General features: G+C 41.8%; 1 long non-coding RNA gene across 2 annotated transcripts in view; it reads left to right on the top strand.

The window, feature by feature from the left end:
* Positions 1-21,025, top strand: part of LOC119851669 — a 64,805-nt gene that overhangs the window by 25,864 nt on the left and 17,916 nt on the right. The window contains exons 1-2 of one of the 2 annotated variants that reach the window (XR_005291325.2): positions 1,323-1,498; positions 20,567-20,617. This is a non-coding gene — a long non-coding RNA (uncharacterized LOC119851669). Of the gene's footprint in view, positions 1-1,322; positions 1,499-20,566; positions 20,618-21,025 lie in introns of those variants that run through there. The other variant, XR_005291324.2, reaches the window with a different exon arrangement.

Genomic DNA, 21,025 nt, shown 5'->3' with positions numbered 1-21,025 from the left:
ATCTGAGTTTGCCTAACGACTTGAGGTTCTAGGCCCCTGAGGTGTGGGAGGTGTCCCTGAGGTAAATCTGGGACATGACCATGCAACCCTTCCTTGTTTGTCACCAACAGTACCATGCTGGTTACAGCATCAGGAAATTGGAGAGCACTGGGAAGGGGCATGGTGTTTAAACAGGATATAGAAACACAAGAGCTTAACCCTGCATGTGTAAACGTGATGTCTTTTCATGAAAACAATGTAGGCTTTAAACAAACTAGCTAAAATATGCAGTGTCATCCAACTAAATTATTTACTTTACTTTTTTCTACTTCTCAGAGTCTGAGACAGCTCCTGCAGTGAAAGGGTAGCTTATTTAATCATGTAGTGAGTCGTTTCTTTTCAATTGCCTTCAGTGTAAGGGAATCAAGCTGCAGGAAAAGCCATTAGCCTGGACAGTGTTAAGATTCCAGAGCTGAATGTAAATGTGTCTTATAAAGCAAAAGTGTGCATCAGTGATGGTTCAAACCCCCCCTCCCCCAAAAAACAAAGCTGAATCAGAGCTGGAGCCAGGGTGAAGTATCACTGAAGCAACAAATACCAACTTCTGTCTCACGTGCGCGCACACACGTTGGCGACCTTTCCAATGTCTAAGACTGGGAACAGTCTAATGAGGAAGTGGAGTGCATGCTGTGAGCTCTAAGAGAACATGATTGAATTTCACTTTCACTGCTTTACTCCTATTACTGTGCAGTGACCTGTGGAGTTTGTTAATAAACTGTTGTTCCATTATTGTTACTCATTGTAATAGACAGTATCAGTGTCCTTCCCTGCCTCCTCCCTTCAGCAGATTCAATCACTTTATCTCTGCCCAGGTGTTAGTAAATTTCTATTATAAGTAAGGCATTTTATGTATTTCTCTGCATCTGAAGAGCAGACGGCTTGCCTGTTTTTACTGGCTAAAACAAAACACTGTTAAACACAGATGTTGCATGGTCCTTGTGAGTGCTGTAATTCTTTCCACATGCTGTTTTGTCTATTAAGTACAGTTTTTAATTCCCTTCCCCAGTTATCCTTCTTCAAGGATAAAATTCCTCATAAACACAATCTTTAGATGATCATTTTTTATGACCAGGATATCATTCGTTTTAAATGAACCTTAGTTCCAAACTGCAGCATTTTATAATACAGCAATAATTCAGTTTAAAAGGGGCTGGGGATGATGTAAACACTTAGTGAACCACACTGGTTTGCCAAACCTCTTACCTTGTGAAAATAACTTGGAGCAAATTGGCAGTTGCCCTATTACTGGATGTTTAGATGGGGGCTGATGTTAGGCATGCCTATAATTGTAAGAAAGCTTAACCCTGCAATTTTTTTGAGAAAACTCCACCTTTCTGTATAATTGCAGATGTTAATAAGCAAGTGGTCTGGTGGTTAAGACACTGTTTTGGGATTCAGGAATTCTCAACTCAACTCGGCTCCCCACTCTGCTGGAGACTCCCTGTAAGAAGTTGTGAAGGTCACTTACTCCCTCAGTTCCCTTTTTGTAAAATACTTCCTTTGTCTGTCTGTCTTCAGAGTAGCAGCCGTGTTAGTCTGTTAGTCTTTTTTTTTTTTTCACCAAATGCATCCGATGAAGTGAGCTGTAGCTCACGAAAGCTTATGCTCTAATAAATTTGTTAGTCTCTAAGGTGCCACAAGTACGTCTTTTCTTTTTGTCTGTTTTGTTTACACTGCAAACTTCTCCAACATGGGCTATCTTCTACTATGTTTGTACAGTGTCTATCTCTGATCTTGGCTGTGGCATTTACTCACTAATAAAATACAAATAATATCTAGTATGTTGTAATATTTGGCTTATGTTGTTTGATTGTGTAATTAATTTTTTTGGAAGGTATGCCTAAAAGTGATGAGAGTTTAGGGTGTTATGACAAGCTAATCTATATCTGTAGAAATTTCTAACATGCTCATCACTGTGGAGTCTGAGGAAAAACTATCTAATCTAATGATCTGCTGTTATCTGTCTTTAGCTTGTGGGCTCCTCAGGGCACAGCCAGTGTCTTCTTTTCTATTTAGAAAGCACTTAGCGCATTGTGAGAGCAATCAGAAAAAAAAGAATAATAATCCAAGCATGCCCTTTTTACCACCACTTTTCAAACCAGAAATGCGTGATTAACCCAGAGAAACCATATACTTTGTAATACTTTTCTAATTGTGGGGAAAAAAAATTAAAAAGCTTACAAGCCTCAAAGACCTTGGGCCAAATTCTGCTTTCAGTTAAACAGGTGGAACTCCCATTGGTTAAAAGTTTGCTGTCATTTGCAATGGAAGACAGATGTATATAGTGGGTGAAGAGTTCGGAGATGGATCTATGTAACTGATGAGCGTGAGCTTGGCACCAGGGTGAGGGTGGAAAAAGACTTGTGGTGATTTCCCAGGTTCTGAGTGTTTGTGTTCGTGGATGAAATGTATTTAATCAATTTATATAGAATGTGTCAATTAGAGAGAGCTCCAAATAGTTTGTAGTAGTCAACTTGTTGATACCCAGTCCATAAGGTAAAATATAGTAATTGATAATTTACCCTTAATATCTCTCCCAAAGGATTCTTTGGAGCTTCTCTGTCCAAGTGTCTTGACGGGCAAACTGCTATAGAAAGGATTTTATACCAAGCTACCATTTATGCCCATCATCCTAGACACATGAATATCCCTGCCTCATTGGTCCTTTCCTTGAGTGCACGCGGTCCATCCAGTCCTTGCCTTTTGTATCTGGGGGCATCTTCCACACCTTTTATAGAAAGGGGGCCTCCATAACTCATGCAAGTCTTGGGGAGCTGATGGTTGATAAATGGTTTATTAAACTAACTCAAATTACAGGCTTGCATCGTGTGCATGTGCGTATGGATTGTTGAGATTTATTTACAAATATCTATATACAAGTGTGGCTAAATCATATAGCATCTGAGCTCCTCCCAAATATCAATGAATTTCTCCTCACAATACTGCTGAGGGAAGGAAGTATTTTTATTCCCATTTGAGACATGGGGGGGCAACTGGGACACAGAGATTCAGAGTTGTGGTAGAGCTAGGAAATAAAGCTCCTGAGTCCCCATGCAGTTGCTAACTACCAGACTATCTTTCCTTTATTTAAGATATCAGAATTTGCTAAGGGAGTTGAGTGGTCACATGCCTCCCACTGTATTGTTTATTTTTCCTGGTAGGATGATTTAAATTTTTATACATAAACAGGAGTGCTGCCTAAAGAAATCAATGGAGTCGTGCTCTCTTAGAGAAAGGGAAGACTGGGGAGGGAATGATCAAGTGAGAACACGCAGGAGATATTAAGCCTAAAGAATCTTAAATCTTTTTGTGTTCTCTTTTGCACAGGAGAAAGCATTATGTTTGGCTACTTGCATGTATTCTATATCTTGTAATACCTGGTTTCCTTCCTGTCTGAGGGGGAGAGAAAAATATAAGCCATAATTTATTGGCTGGTTAGCAAACTTCACTTTCACACACAGTAACTTAATTTGCATGTACCTGGACAATACTTTTAGTAAAGGATGCTGATACCAGTCTTTGTTCCTTTTGTATGATAGGTTGCATGGGTGCCAGGGTGGATCAGGGAGCTGCTTTGTATTCCCCCACCCTATGCATAGCACATTATTTAATATTTTCCAAATACGTTGTGTGAATCCATTGGTCTCCATTTCATTGCACTTCCACCATTCATTGATGAGGATATTTTGTATTTACATATTCAATGTTTTTGAATGGTGGTCATTCCCCCTATAGCTCTCTATACGTGACCACTTCAATACAAGTATTTTGATTCATACTCAGATTCTCATATTTGCACAAATAATAGCTCCCTGTAAACATTTGTTAACTTTGCTACAAAAATCTGTGTGAAGTATTTTCTGTTTGCACAAAAGACATTATTTAAATGAAAAATCATTCCAATTCCAGAATCATTTGCAAATACATTTTCTCACCCTTTGCCTGGCTCTAACAGCTATTCCTTTTTTAGTTATTAACCTTTTAATTTAGCACATGCACAAAAAGGTACTGCAGAGACTAGCCTTTTCAAATGATGCCATCCAAAAGTGATGGCCTGTGGAGAAAACTGAGACCATTATTATAAACAAACGCTCTTCATTCCTGAACTATAATCTGCTATTACCAATTGTGAGCCCCATTTCAGTAGGCTGCCAATTGTGGCAACAATCTGTGCTCTGATATTACAGTGATGGGTGACCTTGTAAAAACCTAGACGCATGAAAAACATCAGGCCTCATAGGAAGCATAGTCTTGGTGGTTAAAACACTGGACTAGAATAAGATGTTAAAGGTTATGTTACCAACTCTGCTACTGACTTGCTGTATGGCCTTTGGCAAGTCATTTCATCTTTTTGTGTCTTTTTCTCCAGCTGTAAAATGTAAATACTTAACTCTCTCTTTTTGGAATAGTAGGCTTAATTAATTAATGTTTATAAAGCCCTTTGAGATCCTAACAAAAAGTACTATGTAAGTGCAAGGCATTATTTATTACAAGGTACTATTATGGCAAACTGTGGCAGTTCTATGATATGTACAAATAGGTATTAAAATGGTACCATCCTTTACACTTGTGATCTAAGCAGACTTGTAAACTTGCTTGTTTATTTAAAACTTTTCTCTCCACGCTCCCAAATCCCCTGGATTGTCTTCATTTTAGACCAACTCCTTTCACCTCTAAGTCACTGATAGGGTGACCAGATGTCTTGATTTTTATACGGACAGTCCTGATATCTGGGGCTTTGCCTTATATAGACACCTATTACCCTCCACCCCATCTCAATTTTTCACACCTTGCTATCTGATCACCCTAGTCACTGCTATAAAACCTGTGTAAGAAAAGGATCAGGCCTTTGTTTAAATTATTTCTTTCCACCCCCCCACCCCTATTTCATAGATTCATAGATACTAAGGTCAGAAGGGACCATTCTGATCATCAAGTCCGACCTCCTGCACAGCGCAGGCCACAGAATATCACCCACCCACTCCTATGAAAAACCTCACCTATGTCTGAGCTATTGAAGTCCTTAAATCATGGTTTAAAGACTTCAAGGAGCAGAGAAGCCTCCCTCAAGTCAACCATGCCCCATGCTACAGAGGAAAGCGAAAAACCTCCAGGGCCTCTCCAATCTGCCCTGGAGGAAAATTCCTTCCCGATCTCAAATATGGCAATCAGCTAAACCCTGAACATATGGGCAAGATTCACCAGCCAGATACTACAGAAAATTCTTTCCTGGGTAAGAGGATCCCATCAAGATCCCATCCATCTAATATCCCATCTCAGGGGATTAGTCCTATTTACCCTGAATATTTAAAGATCAATTACTTACCAAAATCCCATTATCCCATCATACCATCTCCTCCATAAACTTATCAAGTAGAATCTTAAAACCAGATAGATCTTTTGCCCCCACTGCTTCCCTTGGAAGGCTATTCCAAAACTTCACTCCTCTGATGGTTAAAAACCTTCATCTGATTTCAAGTCTAAACGTCCTGGTGGCCAGTTTATACCCATTTGTTCTTGTGTCCACATTGGTACTGAGCTGAAATAATTCCTCTCCCTCTCCTGTATTTATCCCTCTGATATATTTATAGAGAGCAATCATATCTCCCCTCAACCTTCTTTTAGTTAGGCTAAACAAGCCAAGCTCCTTAAGTCTCCTTTCATAAGACAAGTTTTCCATTCCTCGGATCATCCTAGTAGCCCTTCTCTGTACCTGCTCCAGTTTGAATTCATCCTTTTTAAACATGGGAGACCACGTACTGCACACAGTATTCTAGGTGAGGTCTCACCAGTGCCTTGTATAATGGTACTAAAACCTCCTTATCCCTACTGGAAATGCCTCTCCTGATGCATCCCAAAACTGCATTAGCTTTTTTCACAGCCATATCACATTGGCAGCTCATAGTCATCCTATGATCAACCAATACTCCAAGGTCCTTCTCCTCTTCCGTTACTTCTAATTGATGCATCCCCAACTTATAACTAAAATTCTTGTTATTAATCCCTAAATGCATAACCTTACACTTCTCACTATTAAGTTTCATCCTATTACTATTACTCCAGTTTACAAGGTCATCCAGATCCTCCTGTATAATATCCCGATCCTTCTCTGAATTGGCAATACCTCCCAGCTTTGTATCATCTGCAGACTTTATTAGCACACTCCTACTTTTTGTGCCAAGGTCAGTAATAAAAAGATTAAATAAGATTGGTCCCAAAACTGATCCCTGAGGAACTCCACTGGTAACCTCCCTCCATCCTGACAGTTCGCCTTTCAGTAGGACCCGTTGCAGTCTCCCTTTTAACCAATTCCTTATCCACCTTTTGATGTTCATATTGATCCCCATCTTCTCCAATTTAACTAATAATTCCCCATGTGTTACGGTATCAAATGCCTTACTGAAATCTAGGTAAATTAGATCCACTGCATTTCCTTTATCTAAAAAATCTGTTACTTTTTCAAAAAAGGAGATTAGGTTGGTTTGGCACGATTTACCTTTTGTAAAACCATGTTGTATTTTGTCCCATTTACCGTTGATTTCAATGTCCTTAACTAATTTCTCCTTCAAAATTTTTTCCAGGACCTTGCATACTACAGATGTCAAACTAACTGGCCTGTAGTTACCCGGATCACTTTTTTTTCCTTTCTTAAAAATAGGAACTATATTAGCAATTCTCCAATCATTCGGTACTACTCCTGAGTTTACAGTTTCATTAAAAATTCTTGCTAATGGGCTTGCAATTTCAGGTGCCAATTCCTTTAATATTCTTGGATGAAGATTATCTGGGCCCCCCGATTTAGTCCCATTAAGCTGTTTCAGTTTCGCTTCTACCTCAGATATGGTAATATCTACCTCCATATCCTCATTCCCGTTTGTCATGCTACCATTATCCCTAAGATCCTCTTTAGCCTTATTAAAGACTGAGACATTGTATTTGTTTAGATATTGGGCCATGCCTAGATTATCTTTAACCTCCACTCCATCCTCAGTGTTTAGCGGCCCCACTTCTTCTTTCGTAGTTTTCTTCTTATTTATATGGCTATAGAACCTTTTACTATTGGTTTTAATTCCCTTTGCAAGGTCCAACTCTACTCGACTTTTAGCCTGTCTCACTTTATCCCTACATGTTCTGACCTCAATTAGGGAGCTTTCCTTGCTGATCCCTCCCATCTTCCACTCCCTGTATGCTTTCTGCTTCTTCTTAATCACCTCTCTAAGATGCTTGCTCATCCAGCTTGGTCTACAACTCCTGCCTATGAATTTTTTCCCCTTTCTTGGGATACAGGCTTCCGATAGCTTCTGCAGCTTTGATTTAAAGTAATCCCAGGCCTCCTCTACCTTTAGATCCATAAGTTCTTCAGTCCAATCCACTTCCCTAACTAATTTCCTTAATTTTTGAAAGTCAGCCCTTTTGAAATCAAAAACCCTAGTTGCAGATTTATTTTTGTTAATCCTTCCATTTAGTTTGAACTGAATTAGCTCATGATCACTTGAGCCAAGATTGTCCCCTACAACCATTTCTTCTATGAGGTCCTCGCTACTCACCAAAATTAAATCTAAAATGGCATCCCCTCTAGTCGGTTCAGTAACTACTTGATGAAGGAATCCATCAGCTATCGCATCTAGGAAAATCTGAGCCCTATTGTTATTACTAGCACTGGTCCTCCAGTCTATATCTGGGAAGTTAAAGTCTCCCATGATCAGGCAGTTTCCATTAGTATTTACTTTATTAAAAACATTAAAAAGGGCTCTATCCATATCCAAATTAGATCCCGGAGGTCTATAGCATACCCCAAGCACTATCATAGGAGAGGCTTTACTAGTTATCTTCCCCAATGTAATTTTTGCCCAGATGGACTCTGTCTTATCCATTGCATCGCTTCTTATTTCTTTACATTCTACCTCATCATTGATATACAATGCTACTCCACCACCTTTACCTTTGTTTCTGTCTTTCCTAAACAGCACATACCCTTCAATACCTGTAGTCCAGTCATGACTACTATCCGATTTGTTTACCTGCACTTTGTTTTAGACTCACTGCTTATTACCCTACTACTGAGCACTTGTCACTCATCACAAATATCATAGGCCTGAACTGTCATCTTACTTACACAGATTTTACACCACTGTAACTCCATTGACTTCAATGGGTAATTAATGGTTTAAACTAGTGTAAGCAGGACCTAAAAAATCACATTCTTACAAATTGCTATGATGGATTGGACCAGTCATCTGTTTAGCCCACTACTACGTCTGACAGTGACGAATACTAGGTGCTTCAGAAAAAGATGTAGAAAACCTCATACTGGACAATTATGAAATAATCTGCCCAAAAAGAGTTTCTCCTTAACCCCCTAATTTCTCATTGTATGTGACTGGAGTGCATGCAGGATGCATGACACAACCTCCTTCATAGTGATTCAGCATTAAGCTGCCTACAGTGCTTAGTGAAATAGCCATAAGGTGAAGTCTGTTTTCTTTTCTCTAGAAATAGGGACAGCAGATGGCTTGTGGAAGAAATGAAACTACATTTCAGGTCCTCCTGGGGCTTGTTTAACATCCTTCCATATAAATAGTCAGACTGTGTTTACTTGCCAGTGAAGAAATGCCTATTTTCATAACCCTTTTCCTCTTGCAGGAGACATAACTGTCAACAAAGGTTGAGATAATTTTCAAGGGGCTTTAGTAAAAAGAAAATCCAACAACTATAAATTGTGAGCTGGAAGAATAAATATGCCATTATAAACCCTTTTAATGTGTCTCATGTGGTAGTTTGGGGTCTATTTTATTACTTCTGGAGATTATATTGTAAAATCTCAGTGCAAGAGATATTCCATAACAGATCCCAGTTCCTCTATATGCAAATCTGAGATGATCGTAGGCAACAAAGCCTTCATTTTAAATCACTCTGATAATTTTGTTTTTGATGTGGCTGGTAAATTTTATGACTAATATACAAATTGATATTGCTAAATTGTGGCTTTTAAAATAAAGCAGTCCACTGAGGCTTTCATCTACCTTTTTGATGGTGACTAGAGCTGGGTGAAATTTTTTGGCCAAAACGTTTTTGCCAAAAAAATGCAGAGTTAGGTCGACTGAAATGTTTCACAAATTTGTGTCAACATTGGCAAACTTTTTTTGGTTGACACAAAAAGGAAAGGTAGGATATACTGAAATGAACTGTTTCAACATTATCGTAATAGCTCTTTTTGATCTGGGGGATTCACACAGTGGGGCCCACTTATAAATTTAGCCTAGTTGTTTGGGCATCCACGTGGGATGTGGGAGCCCCAGGTTCAAATCCCTGCTTGGTAGCAGGGACTTGAAATCATGTGTTGACCTTCCCGGGGGCATAGCCTTAACACCAGGCTATGGATTATATCTGTCTCTATCTCTCCAACTGAAGTTGTTACTCTTTGTATAAATAATTATTCAAACCCAGGTCTCCCTGCTCCTAGGTGAGTTCCCTATCCACCAGACTATAGAGCACAGATGGACAAACTATGGCCCTCAGGCCACATCCGGCCTGCAGGACCTTCCTGCCCTCCCCCTGAGCTCCTGGCCTGGGAGGCTCACCCCCAGCCCCTTCCCCGCTGTCCCCCTTCCCCCTCAGCCTCAGCCTGCCGCACCACTGGCACAATACTCTGGGTGGCCGAGCAGCGTAGTTGCAGAGCTGTGTCCTGACCCGGTGCTGTGGGTGGTGCGGCTGTAGCGCCACCAGCCACCGGTGCTCCAGGCTGTGTGGTAAGGGGGCAGGGGAGTTGGGGGTGGTGGTCAGGGGGCGGGGTGTGGATAGAGGGCGGGGCGGTCAGAGGGCGGGGAACAGGGTGGTTGGATGGGGCAGGGGTCCCGTGGGGCAGCCAGGCAGGAGGAGGGAGGTTGGATGGGCGGGTGGGGGGCAGTTGGGGCAGGGGTTCTGGGGGTGGTCAGGGAACAGGGAGAAGGGGTGATTGGATGGGGCAGGGGTCCCGGGGGCCAAGTCAGGAATGAGAAGGGGGGTTGGATGGAGCGGCAGGAGGCAGTCAGGAGACAGGGAGCAAGGGGTGGTGGATGAGGTAGGAGTCCCGGGGGGAGAGGAGTCAGGGGACGGGGGGTGGGGTTGAATGGGGCAGGAGTCCCAGGGGAGCAGTCAGGGGGTGAGAAGCATAGGGGTCAAATAGGAGGCCGGGGCTGGGCCATGCCTGGCTGTTTGGGGAGACACAGCCTCCCCTAATTGGCCCTCCATAAAATTTTGGAAACCCGATGTGGCCCTCAGGCCAAAAAGTTTTCCCGCCCCTGCTATAGAGTCTCTCTTGCTCTCTCTCTCTCTCTTCCCAATCTCGTGACTATTCAACTGCCTTCATACAAGGTGGATCAGCTTCAACAGAAGAGATTGAGATCCACACGCCCAGCACCTTAGATTGCCTTAGAGCTTGGTGGTTAGGGCACTTACATGGGAAGGGGGAGACTTAGGGTCAAGTCTCTGAAGTATGAAATCTGTGTTTTTTACAACTAGATAGCTAAAATTGTAAAATACTAGAGTAAACAAGACAAATTGTAGCTCTACCTCTGTGTAGCTGGTTGAGGTGACTTTCAGTGTGATAGTACTCCTAAATCTCTTAGGTGCATTTAAAAATCCCCTCCTGAAACATATTTTCTTCCCTTCAGAGTTTATGTGCAGCATGCTTATAAATACTGTGGCTGGGAGATGCAGAGGAAATGTTAATAAAAATCTTGGTCGCAATTGTTTTGTCGTAAACTTTGTTATTGTTCCTTTATTACTGGGCCCTGTGCCGACATAAATAATTCATATAAAAGAGACAGACAGATGGACACACACACACACACACACACATATATATACCTGGTACCATACGTCAAGAGTAGATGGAATTTATGCCAGGAAGTGTATACTGACTTACTCAACAGCAATCTCAATTACTTGGAAGTAATCTTCATCCTGACTGAAACATCATAAACATGTTAAGCAATTGTCACTCTTACTGGAAGCAAGCCTGTTTATTCTGTTTCCTTCTTAATATCTGTGACCAGAGGTCTCTAGACATTCCTGTCAGAGGATTAATCGACAAGGTATAATATGGTGAATGTTATTTCACAATATAACTGTGCTGTGGGTTCATTGTTAGTAGAGGTGGCCAAAAAGAGTTTTGTGAAAATTGTTGATAGCTGTAATTATTAGGAATGTAAGTGCATTGTTATAAAATTCATTTATACAGCGCCAATTAAATGACACAGGCATTGTGGGAGTAATGAAATCCCACACTGGAAAACGTTTGATTTATCATGGCTATGAAGAAATATTGTACATCAGATTTTGCAGCTCCTTCCTTGAAAAACACTAGATGTAAGGATTCTGAGGGATTGCCTCATTGACCAGCCAGAGAGTTCTGAGTCTCCAAAGAGGTAACATGGCAAAATATCCCTGAAGGAGAGGGCCGAAAATAGGACACCAAGTCAGAGCATCTCATAAGAACAGGATAGACAAATTACAGTATGAAATGGTGGTAGAAACAGCTATTCTGATTTGGCACTGCATACAAAGAAATACTACATCATAGGTCAGTGAGGAGATGATAGGATCTCTCTCTTCTGCAATATTTTACAATCAGCTCTAGACAACTCAGACACCAACAAATCAGAGGGAGTTCAGAGAAGGGTAATACAAGTGATTTTAGAGACTAGTTAGAAGAAAAAACTCATGAGGGACAGATACTACAGGATAACCAAACTATGTGTACAAGCAGTTATGCCTGTAAACCTATAAAAAGTGTAAATATCAAGGTGGGGAGAGGAAATATCTCTGGTGATCCACTGAAACATTAACCAAGAAGAATGTATTGAAATTTAAAAAAAAATCTTTTAAAAACTGAATGTCAAAGTAGGTTCCCATATTAGTATAGGGGACAGGCTTTTTTTAGAGGTTTTGAATCTCAATATTTTTGTACACTTTCCTTACAGAAATATTTCCCAGTGTTGATGTTTATAAAACGGGAATATTCTCTCAAGGGAAGGTAGAGAGCGGATAGGTGAGTGTATTTTGTAGGGAACAATCCTTTCATGGCAGGGAGATTGATTAGAGCGGGAAATGGCCAGGTTAAAATATTTTAGGGTACACCAGAGATTTATGGAATTAAGGGCCTGATCCAGAGCAGTCCAACCCCCATCAGAGACTGAATCCCCCCTGGAACTGTTGGCTGTCTCCTCAAATGTGCTTTTCAATCTTCTCTTTATTTCTGAAGGGTATATCAATGTCATTTATTCTCTGTACCGAACTATCTGTAAAAAAAAAAAAAAAATAGCTGCTTAGCCGGCAAGAGCAGGTGGGTTCTTCCTAGATGTTAGGTTGGGCGGGGGGAGGGGGAGTTTGGGGTAAGGGAAGGGAAATTTGTATATATGATATTTACTGTTACTGTAGTCAGATGCTTTTCAGTTCTCAGAGCGAGGACATTTAGTATTTTCTTAAAACTGAATTGAAAGAAAAGGTTAATGTTCAGCCTGATAAGACTCAATAAAATCTTTTCTCTGGGCTGTTGTTGTTGTTGTTGTTGTTGGATATTATCTTCTCTGTATCCTCTGTTTTCAGGGAACTCAGCCTGATTGCCTAAGTGATCATTCCTATCACCAGGTGTTCAGAAATAATGGTAGGGTTCAAGAAGCCACCATATCAAGTGAGAAACAGTGAGTCATAGCGATGACTAAAATAAATATGATTCATACTGTCAAATTCTTAGGAGTCTCAATTCCTCAAATATCACAGCTAATGACTCACTGCTTCCATACAGATTTGGCTTTATCTCTGATATATTTTTACTAACAGCTACCTTGTGAAAAATGTCAACTTTAGGTTCTTAAAGTATCCGTTTGGAAACCACTTAATCTTAAAAACATATATTTAAAGGTTTTACATTTAACACAGGCCATGTACCATTATCAGCTGGCCTAAAGCTCCTCAGGTAAACAGCCAGGAGTTACAGCAAATTCCACAGGATTTGGCCCTGGCAGTCAGAAGAGGCTGATGGAAGTGGTGAAGCAGAGAAAACAAGTCTTATACAGGTAACCAAGATAGACAGATTAAAGAAACCTTAGGAATTAGAGGGAGGAAGAGTCTGTAAATGGGGAGCACAATGGTGTCTCTTGTGGAGCAGAATTTTGGTGCATCTGGGAACAATTTAGTTTAAATCCAGCCTTGAAATCTTCTTCAAACAACCCTCTGATCTCTAGTATTGTGGCTCTCATTTCCACTAGGTTTAATGCTTCTTATGAACTGATCCAGTTAGAATTTTTTCATTTGTACTGTAGAATCTCTACAAGTTCGAACACCCATAGGAAGAGCAGAACTCTGCTAAAATACACAAACCAATAGTTTCTCCCCAGGTTTCAAAAGTTTAATAGCAGAGTCTCACTACTAACACTTCATTTTTACAAAATATGCCAGGTATATACTTCGTAGTCTATTAAATGTGGTTTTACTTCTAACCAGACTATACTTTTAACCTGTACAAAGTATGTTTGTGATGCATTATCCTTCATTTTTGTTTGATGAATTAGAGATTAATTGCACATAGAATCATAGAATATCAGGGTTGGAAGGGACCTCAGGAGGTCATCTAGTCCAACCCCCTCTCAAAGCAGGACCAATCCCCAACTAAATCATCCTAGCCAGGGCTTTGTCAAGCCTGACCTTAAAAACTTCTAAGGAAGGAGATTCCACCACCTCCCTAGGTAACACATTCCAGTGTTTCACCACCCTCCTAGTGAAAAAGTTTTTCCTAATATCCAACCTAAACCTCCCTCTCTGCAACTTGAGACCATTACTCCTCATTCTGTCATCCGCTACCACTGAGAACAGTCTAGATCCATCCTCTTTGGAACCCCATTTCAAGTAGTTGAAAGCAGCTATCAAATCCCCCCCTCATTCTTCTCTTCCTCAGACTAAACAATCTCAGTTCCCTCAGCCTCTCCTCATAAGTCATGTGTTCCAGTCCCCTAATCAATTTTGTTGCCCTCCGCTGGACGTTTTCCAATTTTTCCACATCCTTCTTGTAGTGTGGGGCACAAAACTGGACACAGTACTCCAGATGAGGCCTCACCAATGTCGAATAGAGGGGAATGATCACATCCCTCGATCTGCTGGCAATGCCCCTACTTATACATCCCAAAATGCCATTGGCCTTCTTGGCAAAAATGGCATACTGTTGACTCATACCCAGCTTCTTGTCCACTGTAATCCCTAGCTCCTTTTCTGCAGAACTGCTGACTAGCCATTCGGTCCCTAGTCCTGTAGCAATGCATGGGATTCTTCCGTCCTAAGTGCACGACTCTGCACTTGTCCTTGTTGAACCTCATCAGATTTCTTTTATCCCAATCCTCTAATTTGTCTAGGGCCCTCTGTATCCTATCCCTACCCTCCAGTGTATCTACCACTCCTCCCAGTTTAGCGTCATCTGCAAACTTGCTGAGGGTGCAATCCACACCATCCTCCAGTTCATTAATGAAGATATTGAACAAAACCGGCCTGAGGACTGACCCTTGGGGCACTCCACTTGATACCGGCTGCCAACTAGACATGGAGCCATTGATCACTACCTGTTGAGCCCGACAATCTAGCCAGCTTTCTATCCACCTTATAGTTCATTCATCCAGCCCATACTTCTTTAACTTGCTGGCAAGAATACTGTGGGAGACCATGTCAAAAGCTTTGCTAAAGTCAAGGAACTATACGTCCACTGCTTTCCCCTCATCCACAGAGCCAGTTATCTCATCATAGAAGGTAATTAGATTAGTCAGGCATGATTTGCCCTTGGTGAATCCATACTGACTGTTCCTGATCACTTTCCTCTCCTCTAAGTGCTTCAGAATTGATTCCTTTAGGACATGCTCCATGATTTTTCCAGGGACTGAGGTGAGGCTGACTGGCCTGTAGTTCCCAGGATCCTCCTTCTTCCCTTTCTGAAAGATGGGCACTACATTAGCCTTTTTCCAGTCATCCGGGACTTCCCCCGATCGCCATGAATTTTCAAAGATTTTCAAAGGGCCAATGGCTCTGCAATCACAACTGCCAACTCCTTTAGCACTCTCAGATGCAGCGCATCCGGCCCCAGGGACTTGTGCTCGTCCAGCTTTTCTAAATAGTCCCGAACCACTTCTTTCTTCATAGAGGACTGGCCACCTCCTCTCCATGCTGTGCTGCCCAGTGCAGCAGTCTGGGAGCTGGCCTTGTTCGTGAAGACAGAGGCAAAAAAAGCATTGAGTACATTAGCTTTTTCCATGTCCTCTGTCACTAGGTTGCCTCCCTCATTCAGTAAGGGGCCCACACTTTCCTTGACTTTCTTCTTGTTGCTAACATACCTGAAGAAACCCTTCTTGTTACTCTTAAATCTCTTGCTAGCTGAACCTCCAGGTGTGATTTGGCCTTCCTGATTTCACTCCTGCATGCCCGAGCAATATTTTTATACTCTTCCCTGGTCATTTATCCAATCTTCCACTTCTTGTAAGCTTCTTTTTTGTGTTTAAGATCAGCAAGGATTTCACTGTTAAGTCAAGCTGGTCGCCTGCCATATTTACTCTACTTTCTACACATCAGGATGGTTTGTCCCTGTAAACTCAATAAGGATTCTTTAAAAGACAGCCAGCTTTCCTAGACTCCTTTCCCTCTCATTTTATTCTCCCAAGGGATCCTGCCCATCAGTTCCCTGAGAGAGTCAAAGTCTGCTTTTCTGAAGTCCAGGGTCCATATTCTGCTGCTCTCCTTTCTTCCCTGTGTCATGATCCTGAACTCAACCATCCCATGGTCACTGCCTCCCAGGTTCCCATCCACTTTTGCTTCCCCTACTAATTCTTCCTGGGTTGTGAGCAGTAGGTCAAGAAGAGCTTTGCCCCTAGTTGGTTCCTCCAGCACTTGCACCAGGAAATTGTCCCCTACACTTTCCAAAAACATCCTGGATTGTCTGTGCACTGCTGTATTGCTCTCTCAGCAGATATCAGGGTGATTGAAGTCTCCCATGAGAACCAGGGCCTGCGATCTAGTAACTTCTGTGAGTTGCCGGAAGAAAGCCTCGTCCACCTCATCCCCCTGATCCGGTGGTCTATAGCAGACTCCCACCATGACATCACCCCTGTTGCTCATGCTTCTAAACTTAATCCAGAGACGCTCAGGTTTTTCTGCAGTTTCATACCGGAGCTCTGAGCAGTCATACTGCTCTCTTACATACAATGCAACTCCCCCACCTTTTCTGCCCTGCCTGTCCTTCCCGAACAGTTTATATCCATCCATGACAGTACTCCAGTCATGTGAGTTATCCCACCAAGTCTCTGTTATTCCAATCACATCATAATTCCTTGACTGTGCCAGGACTTCCAGTTCTCCCTGCTTGTTTCCCAGGCTTCTTGCATTTGTATATAGGCACCTGAGATAACTTGCTGTTTGTCCTGCTTTCTTAGTATGAGGCAGGAGCCCTCCCCTTTTGCATTTTCCTGCTTGTGCTTCCTCCTGGTATCTCAAGTCCCCACTTACCTCAGGGCTTTAGTCTCCTTCCCCCTGGTGAACCTAGTTTAAAGTCCTCCTCACTAGGTTAGCCAGCCTGCTTGCAAAGATGCTCTTCCTACTCTTCGTTAAGTGAAGCCTGTCTCTGCCTACCCCTTCTCCTTCTTTGAACAGCATCCCATAGTCAAAGAATCCAAAGCCTTCTCTCAGATACCGCCTGCGTAGCCATTCGTTGACTTCCACAATTCGACGGTCTCTACCTAGGCCTCTTCCTTCTACGGGGAGGATGGACGAAAACACCACTTGCACCTCAAACTCCTTTATCCTTCTTCCCAAAGCCACATAGTTTGCAGTGATCTGCTCAAGGTCATTCTTGGTAGTGTCAGTGGTGCCCGTGTGGAGAAGCAGGAAAGGGTAGCGATCTGAGGGCTTGATGAGTCTCGGCAGTCTCTCTGTCACATTGTGAATCCTAGCTCCTGACAAGCAGCAGACTTCTCAGTTTTCCCAGTCGGTGCGGCAGATAGATGACTCAGTCCCCCTGAGGAGAGAGTCCCCAACCACCACCACCACCCGCCGCCTCCTCTTGGGAGCTGTGGTCGTGGAACCCCCATCCCTAGGACAGTGCATCTCATGCCTTCCAATCGGCGGAGTCTCCTTCTGTTCCCTTCCCTCAGATGTATCATCTAGTCCACTCTCCTGTGGAGAGAACATTAAAACTGTTGCTTACCTGTATCTGTGCTGCTGGTACATGGACGCTCCCCTTTCTTCTTCTGGAGGTCACATGCTGCCAAATTTTTTCACCATCCTCTTGTCCCCACTGCGCAGCCTGCTCTGAATCTTCAGAACATTGTGCCCGTAGAAGCATATCCTGATGTCTGTCCAGGAAATCTTCAGTTTCTCTTATGCAATGCAGGGTCGATACTTGTTTCTCCAGACCTTGAACCTTCTCTTCCAATATGGAGACCAGCTTGCACTTTGTACAGACGAAGTCGCTTCTGTCCTGTGCAAGAAAGACAAACATGGCACATCCAATGCAGGTCACAACAGCTGAACGCTCCCTATCCATATTACCTTCCTTCTACAAGCGTCTTCAGGAGTTGTAATAACTACTCAGAGAAGCTGGCAAGATGTAAGCCTCAGTGGGTTCTCCCCGGGCGAACTCCCAGGAAAACTCCCTCTGTTAGCCTCTCTGCTGTTTGCCGTTCAGCTGGTTCGCAGCTGACTGGATTTTTATAACAGTCAGGCCCACTCAGGGCTCACCTGGAACAAAGCACTCCCAATTCACACTTTTCAAACAAACAACCAATCAAGCACACGGTCACATTGCCAAACTGTCCCCACAACAGACAGATACTCAGATCATGAGTCTCCCAGTTACCAGTGCAAATTGGTGATGCTTTATGAAATACAAACTGCAATTTTTAGTCCATTAATATTCATTGTAACGCCTGTTCTGGAGGGGGGTGCTTTTTAGCACAGTATGTATAATACAGACATGATACATCTATGCATATATAATTACATTTAAAAACAATTCTCTGTTAAGAGCATTAAGGTTGGTACTCAGTTCCCACCTAGGCTCCTGGCCCCCTTCCCCCTCTGCATCTATCCATGCCCCCATTCTTTGACTCTTCCCTCTCCCTCTCAGAACCTATATGCCCCCTCAACCTCCACTGCTCACTCCCCTCTAGATCTTATCACACTTCTCCTCTGTTCCCCTCCCCTTCCATACACACACCGTCCGGCTCCTGCAACCCCTTCTTTCCCATTGTTGTCACTCCTCGCTCCACCACAGTTTCTGTCCCATCTGCATTCCAGTGCGACTCCTTCTCTTCACAGCCTGGGTGTCAGCAAGGGGAGCATTAGGGAGCACAGGAGAAGCAATTGCTAGGAAAGTCCTGCTCAGCCCCTGCACCCCTGGGCTGGATCATGCTCAAGCACTCTTATGGGAAGGCTGCATGTACAGTTTGGTTTGCACCTACGGTCTGAAAGAAGATGGTGCAGGCTCAGTGCAGGTGGACTCTTCAGAGAATTTAGCTGTCAAACTCTATCACCTTCTACTGCGCATATGTGAACTGAGAGATATTTTTTTCAAAGGCTTAGAACTTGGCCAAATTAGGGCTATTTCCAAAGGGAATAGGAAAAGGCATATCTCCAATAGCAGGAGAACCACCCTATCAACTTTTAAGTCCCTGATACAAAGAATGGAGGCTCTAGAGCTTCTCAATGTAATGACTGCAAGATTATTTTTAACATGGTCAAAAGAACATATTTTTCCCCTTACCTCATTCTCTGAAATGAGTGAACCATTGGATCTTAGACTTTCTAATAATTAATAATAATCAGTGTGATTCAAGACAGCCAGTACGGAAAATTTCAGCCCAATTGATCATGGTTTGGCAAAGTTATAAGCAACTGAAAGCAGGATATTATAATGGGAAGTGTTAGGAAACTTTAACTATAGGTAGGTCTGCTAGCTTTTTATAAAATACACTATATAAAACACTGTGCTAAACCACAGTGTATCATGCCTTCTGCCTGATAATTCATTTTCTCTGGTTCTCAATTTCCAAAGTTCTGAGAAGCTTCAAACAATCTAATAAAGGAGAGGGGAACTGGCTGTGAAATGTTTCCTTCTTTCCCAGCAAATATGGATTTTGTCCCCCAAAATTACATCGGCCCAAGGCCCAGGATGGAAAATATTCAGTCCTGGATCTACAACAATTTTAAGTCTTGTCTTGTAATCCATAAGAGCTAGAAATTAGAATTTTGACAGGCTTTCAAGGGATACACAGCACTGACTTTGAATGCAATACAATCAGTTTGGAGATCATAAATTTAATTTCTCATGTTTCTATGCAAGACTTTTAAAAATGTATTTATTTTCATTTCCTTTAGACTTGTCCAGTTTAGATTTAGTTAATGGTAATTAAGGCACCAGACTTCACTGGCAGAATAATACAAAAATGCACAAATTAATTTTTTTTATTCTCTAAATTGTTTAAAAAAACCTTTTCTTCTCCTGCTGATACAGGCACTTCAGCAAATTCCTACTTTACAAGGAAACTTATTACAATCTCTTCCAAGTTCTGTACAATGTGTGAGCTCTTCAGCTGTGAGTTTGTAAAAGTGGATTTCAGCAGCTTCTTGTAAAATTTCTCCTCAGTTTCTTGGTGCCCATTTTTGACCTAAGGGAAGTCTCTCTTCAGGACCTTTATCAACTCAGTTTAAATCATCTATGGACTTCAAATGAAATTCTGGCCCAGGGAAGTCAAGGGGAATTTTTAAAAAAGAAAAGGAGTACTTGTGGCACCTCAGAGACTAACAAATTTATTTGAGCATAAGCTTTCGTGAGCTACAGCTCACTTCATCTGATGCATTTGGTGGAAAAAAAAGGGGGGGGATTTTGCAATTTACTTCAATGTAGCTAGAGTTTCATCCTTTTTTTGACATGGGGGGGGTGGGAAGTGGGATGTAAGTTGACTCTGCTTTTGAATGACAAGAATGACACGTAGCTCATCCCTGGATCTTTGGACAGTCCAATTATTACACTTCAAAATGTTTCCCAATGTCATCAATTAAAAATATGACTGAATTCAACCTAAATTTATCCCAAGGATCCTGGATTTATTTGGGTGTCATTTGACAATAAACCATTTTCTGGTGATGCAATAAATTGAACAGGCTCATGAAGTACTAGAAATCTCTGCATATTTGCTCAGAACTGATATTTCATTAATCATTCAGATTCTCAAAATGACTCTTGTACAATAGCAAAAATCTGTTCGCTGACAAGAGCTATACTAGAGAAAGATTTATCAGTCTTCTAGTTGTTTTAACTTCATTTTATTTACTGGTTTGTTGATTTAAATTTTAATGACAATTTCAAGAAATTATACACAATAACAGTAAATATTTATATTGTAAACTTCCAGATGAACCAGTTAGAAAGAGCCCACTCATTTTTACCATGCTTAGCAGTAATTTTTTGTAAATAGTGTGACACACATTAATAAATTATATCAATGTTTTCTAACAGGGCTGTATCTTCAGAAACAAAGGGAAGAGAGAATTGAGCAGCAGACTGGAGGTGAGAGGGAAGGGCTGACGGTTCTAGTTTACTTGTGGAAGGAGTAAATGAAAACATAGGGGACTGGACTAGATAGATGACCTTTGAGGTTCCTTCCAGTCCTACATTTCAGTGATGATGGTTTAATATTATATTGTTAGCCAGTTTAATATTAAAGCTAAGTGAGAAACAATCAAGGGAAGCTGAATTGTTGCTTTTGTTACCTAAATGAAGCAGATCTTAGAGTCTATGACTTAATTAGCTCTGATCCTGAAACACTAGCTAATTCAGCAGAGTTCTCTTCAGTGGGGAACTACCTATGTGTGTTTTCTAGCTACGCTAACTTGGCAAGTTACCCTGACTACCAACCATCAAAACCAGAATGCCCACTATTGTGCAACTACAATCTTCTCCAGAAGCGGAACACAA

This window comes from Dermochelys coriacea, chromosome 2 (assembly GCF_009764565.3).
Source record: "Dermochelys coriacea isolate rDerCor1 chromosome 2, rDerCor1.pri.v4, whole genome shotgun sequence".
Lineage (NCBI taxonomy): Eukaryota > Metazoa > Chordata > Testudines > Dermochelyidae > Dermochelys > Dermochelys coriacea.
This window is presented reverse-complemented; position numbering and strand designations above follow the sequence as displayed.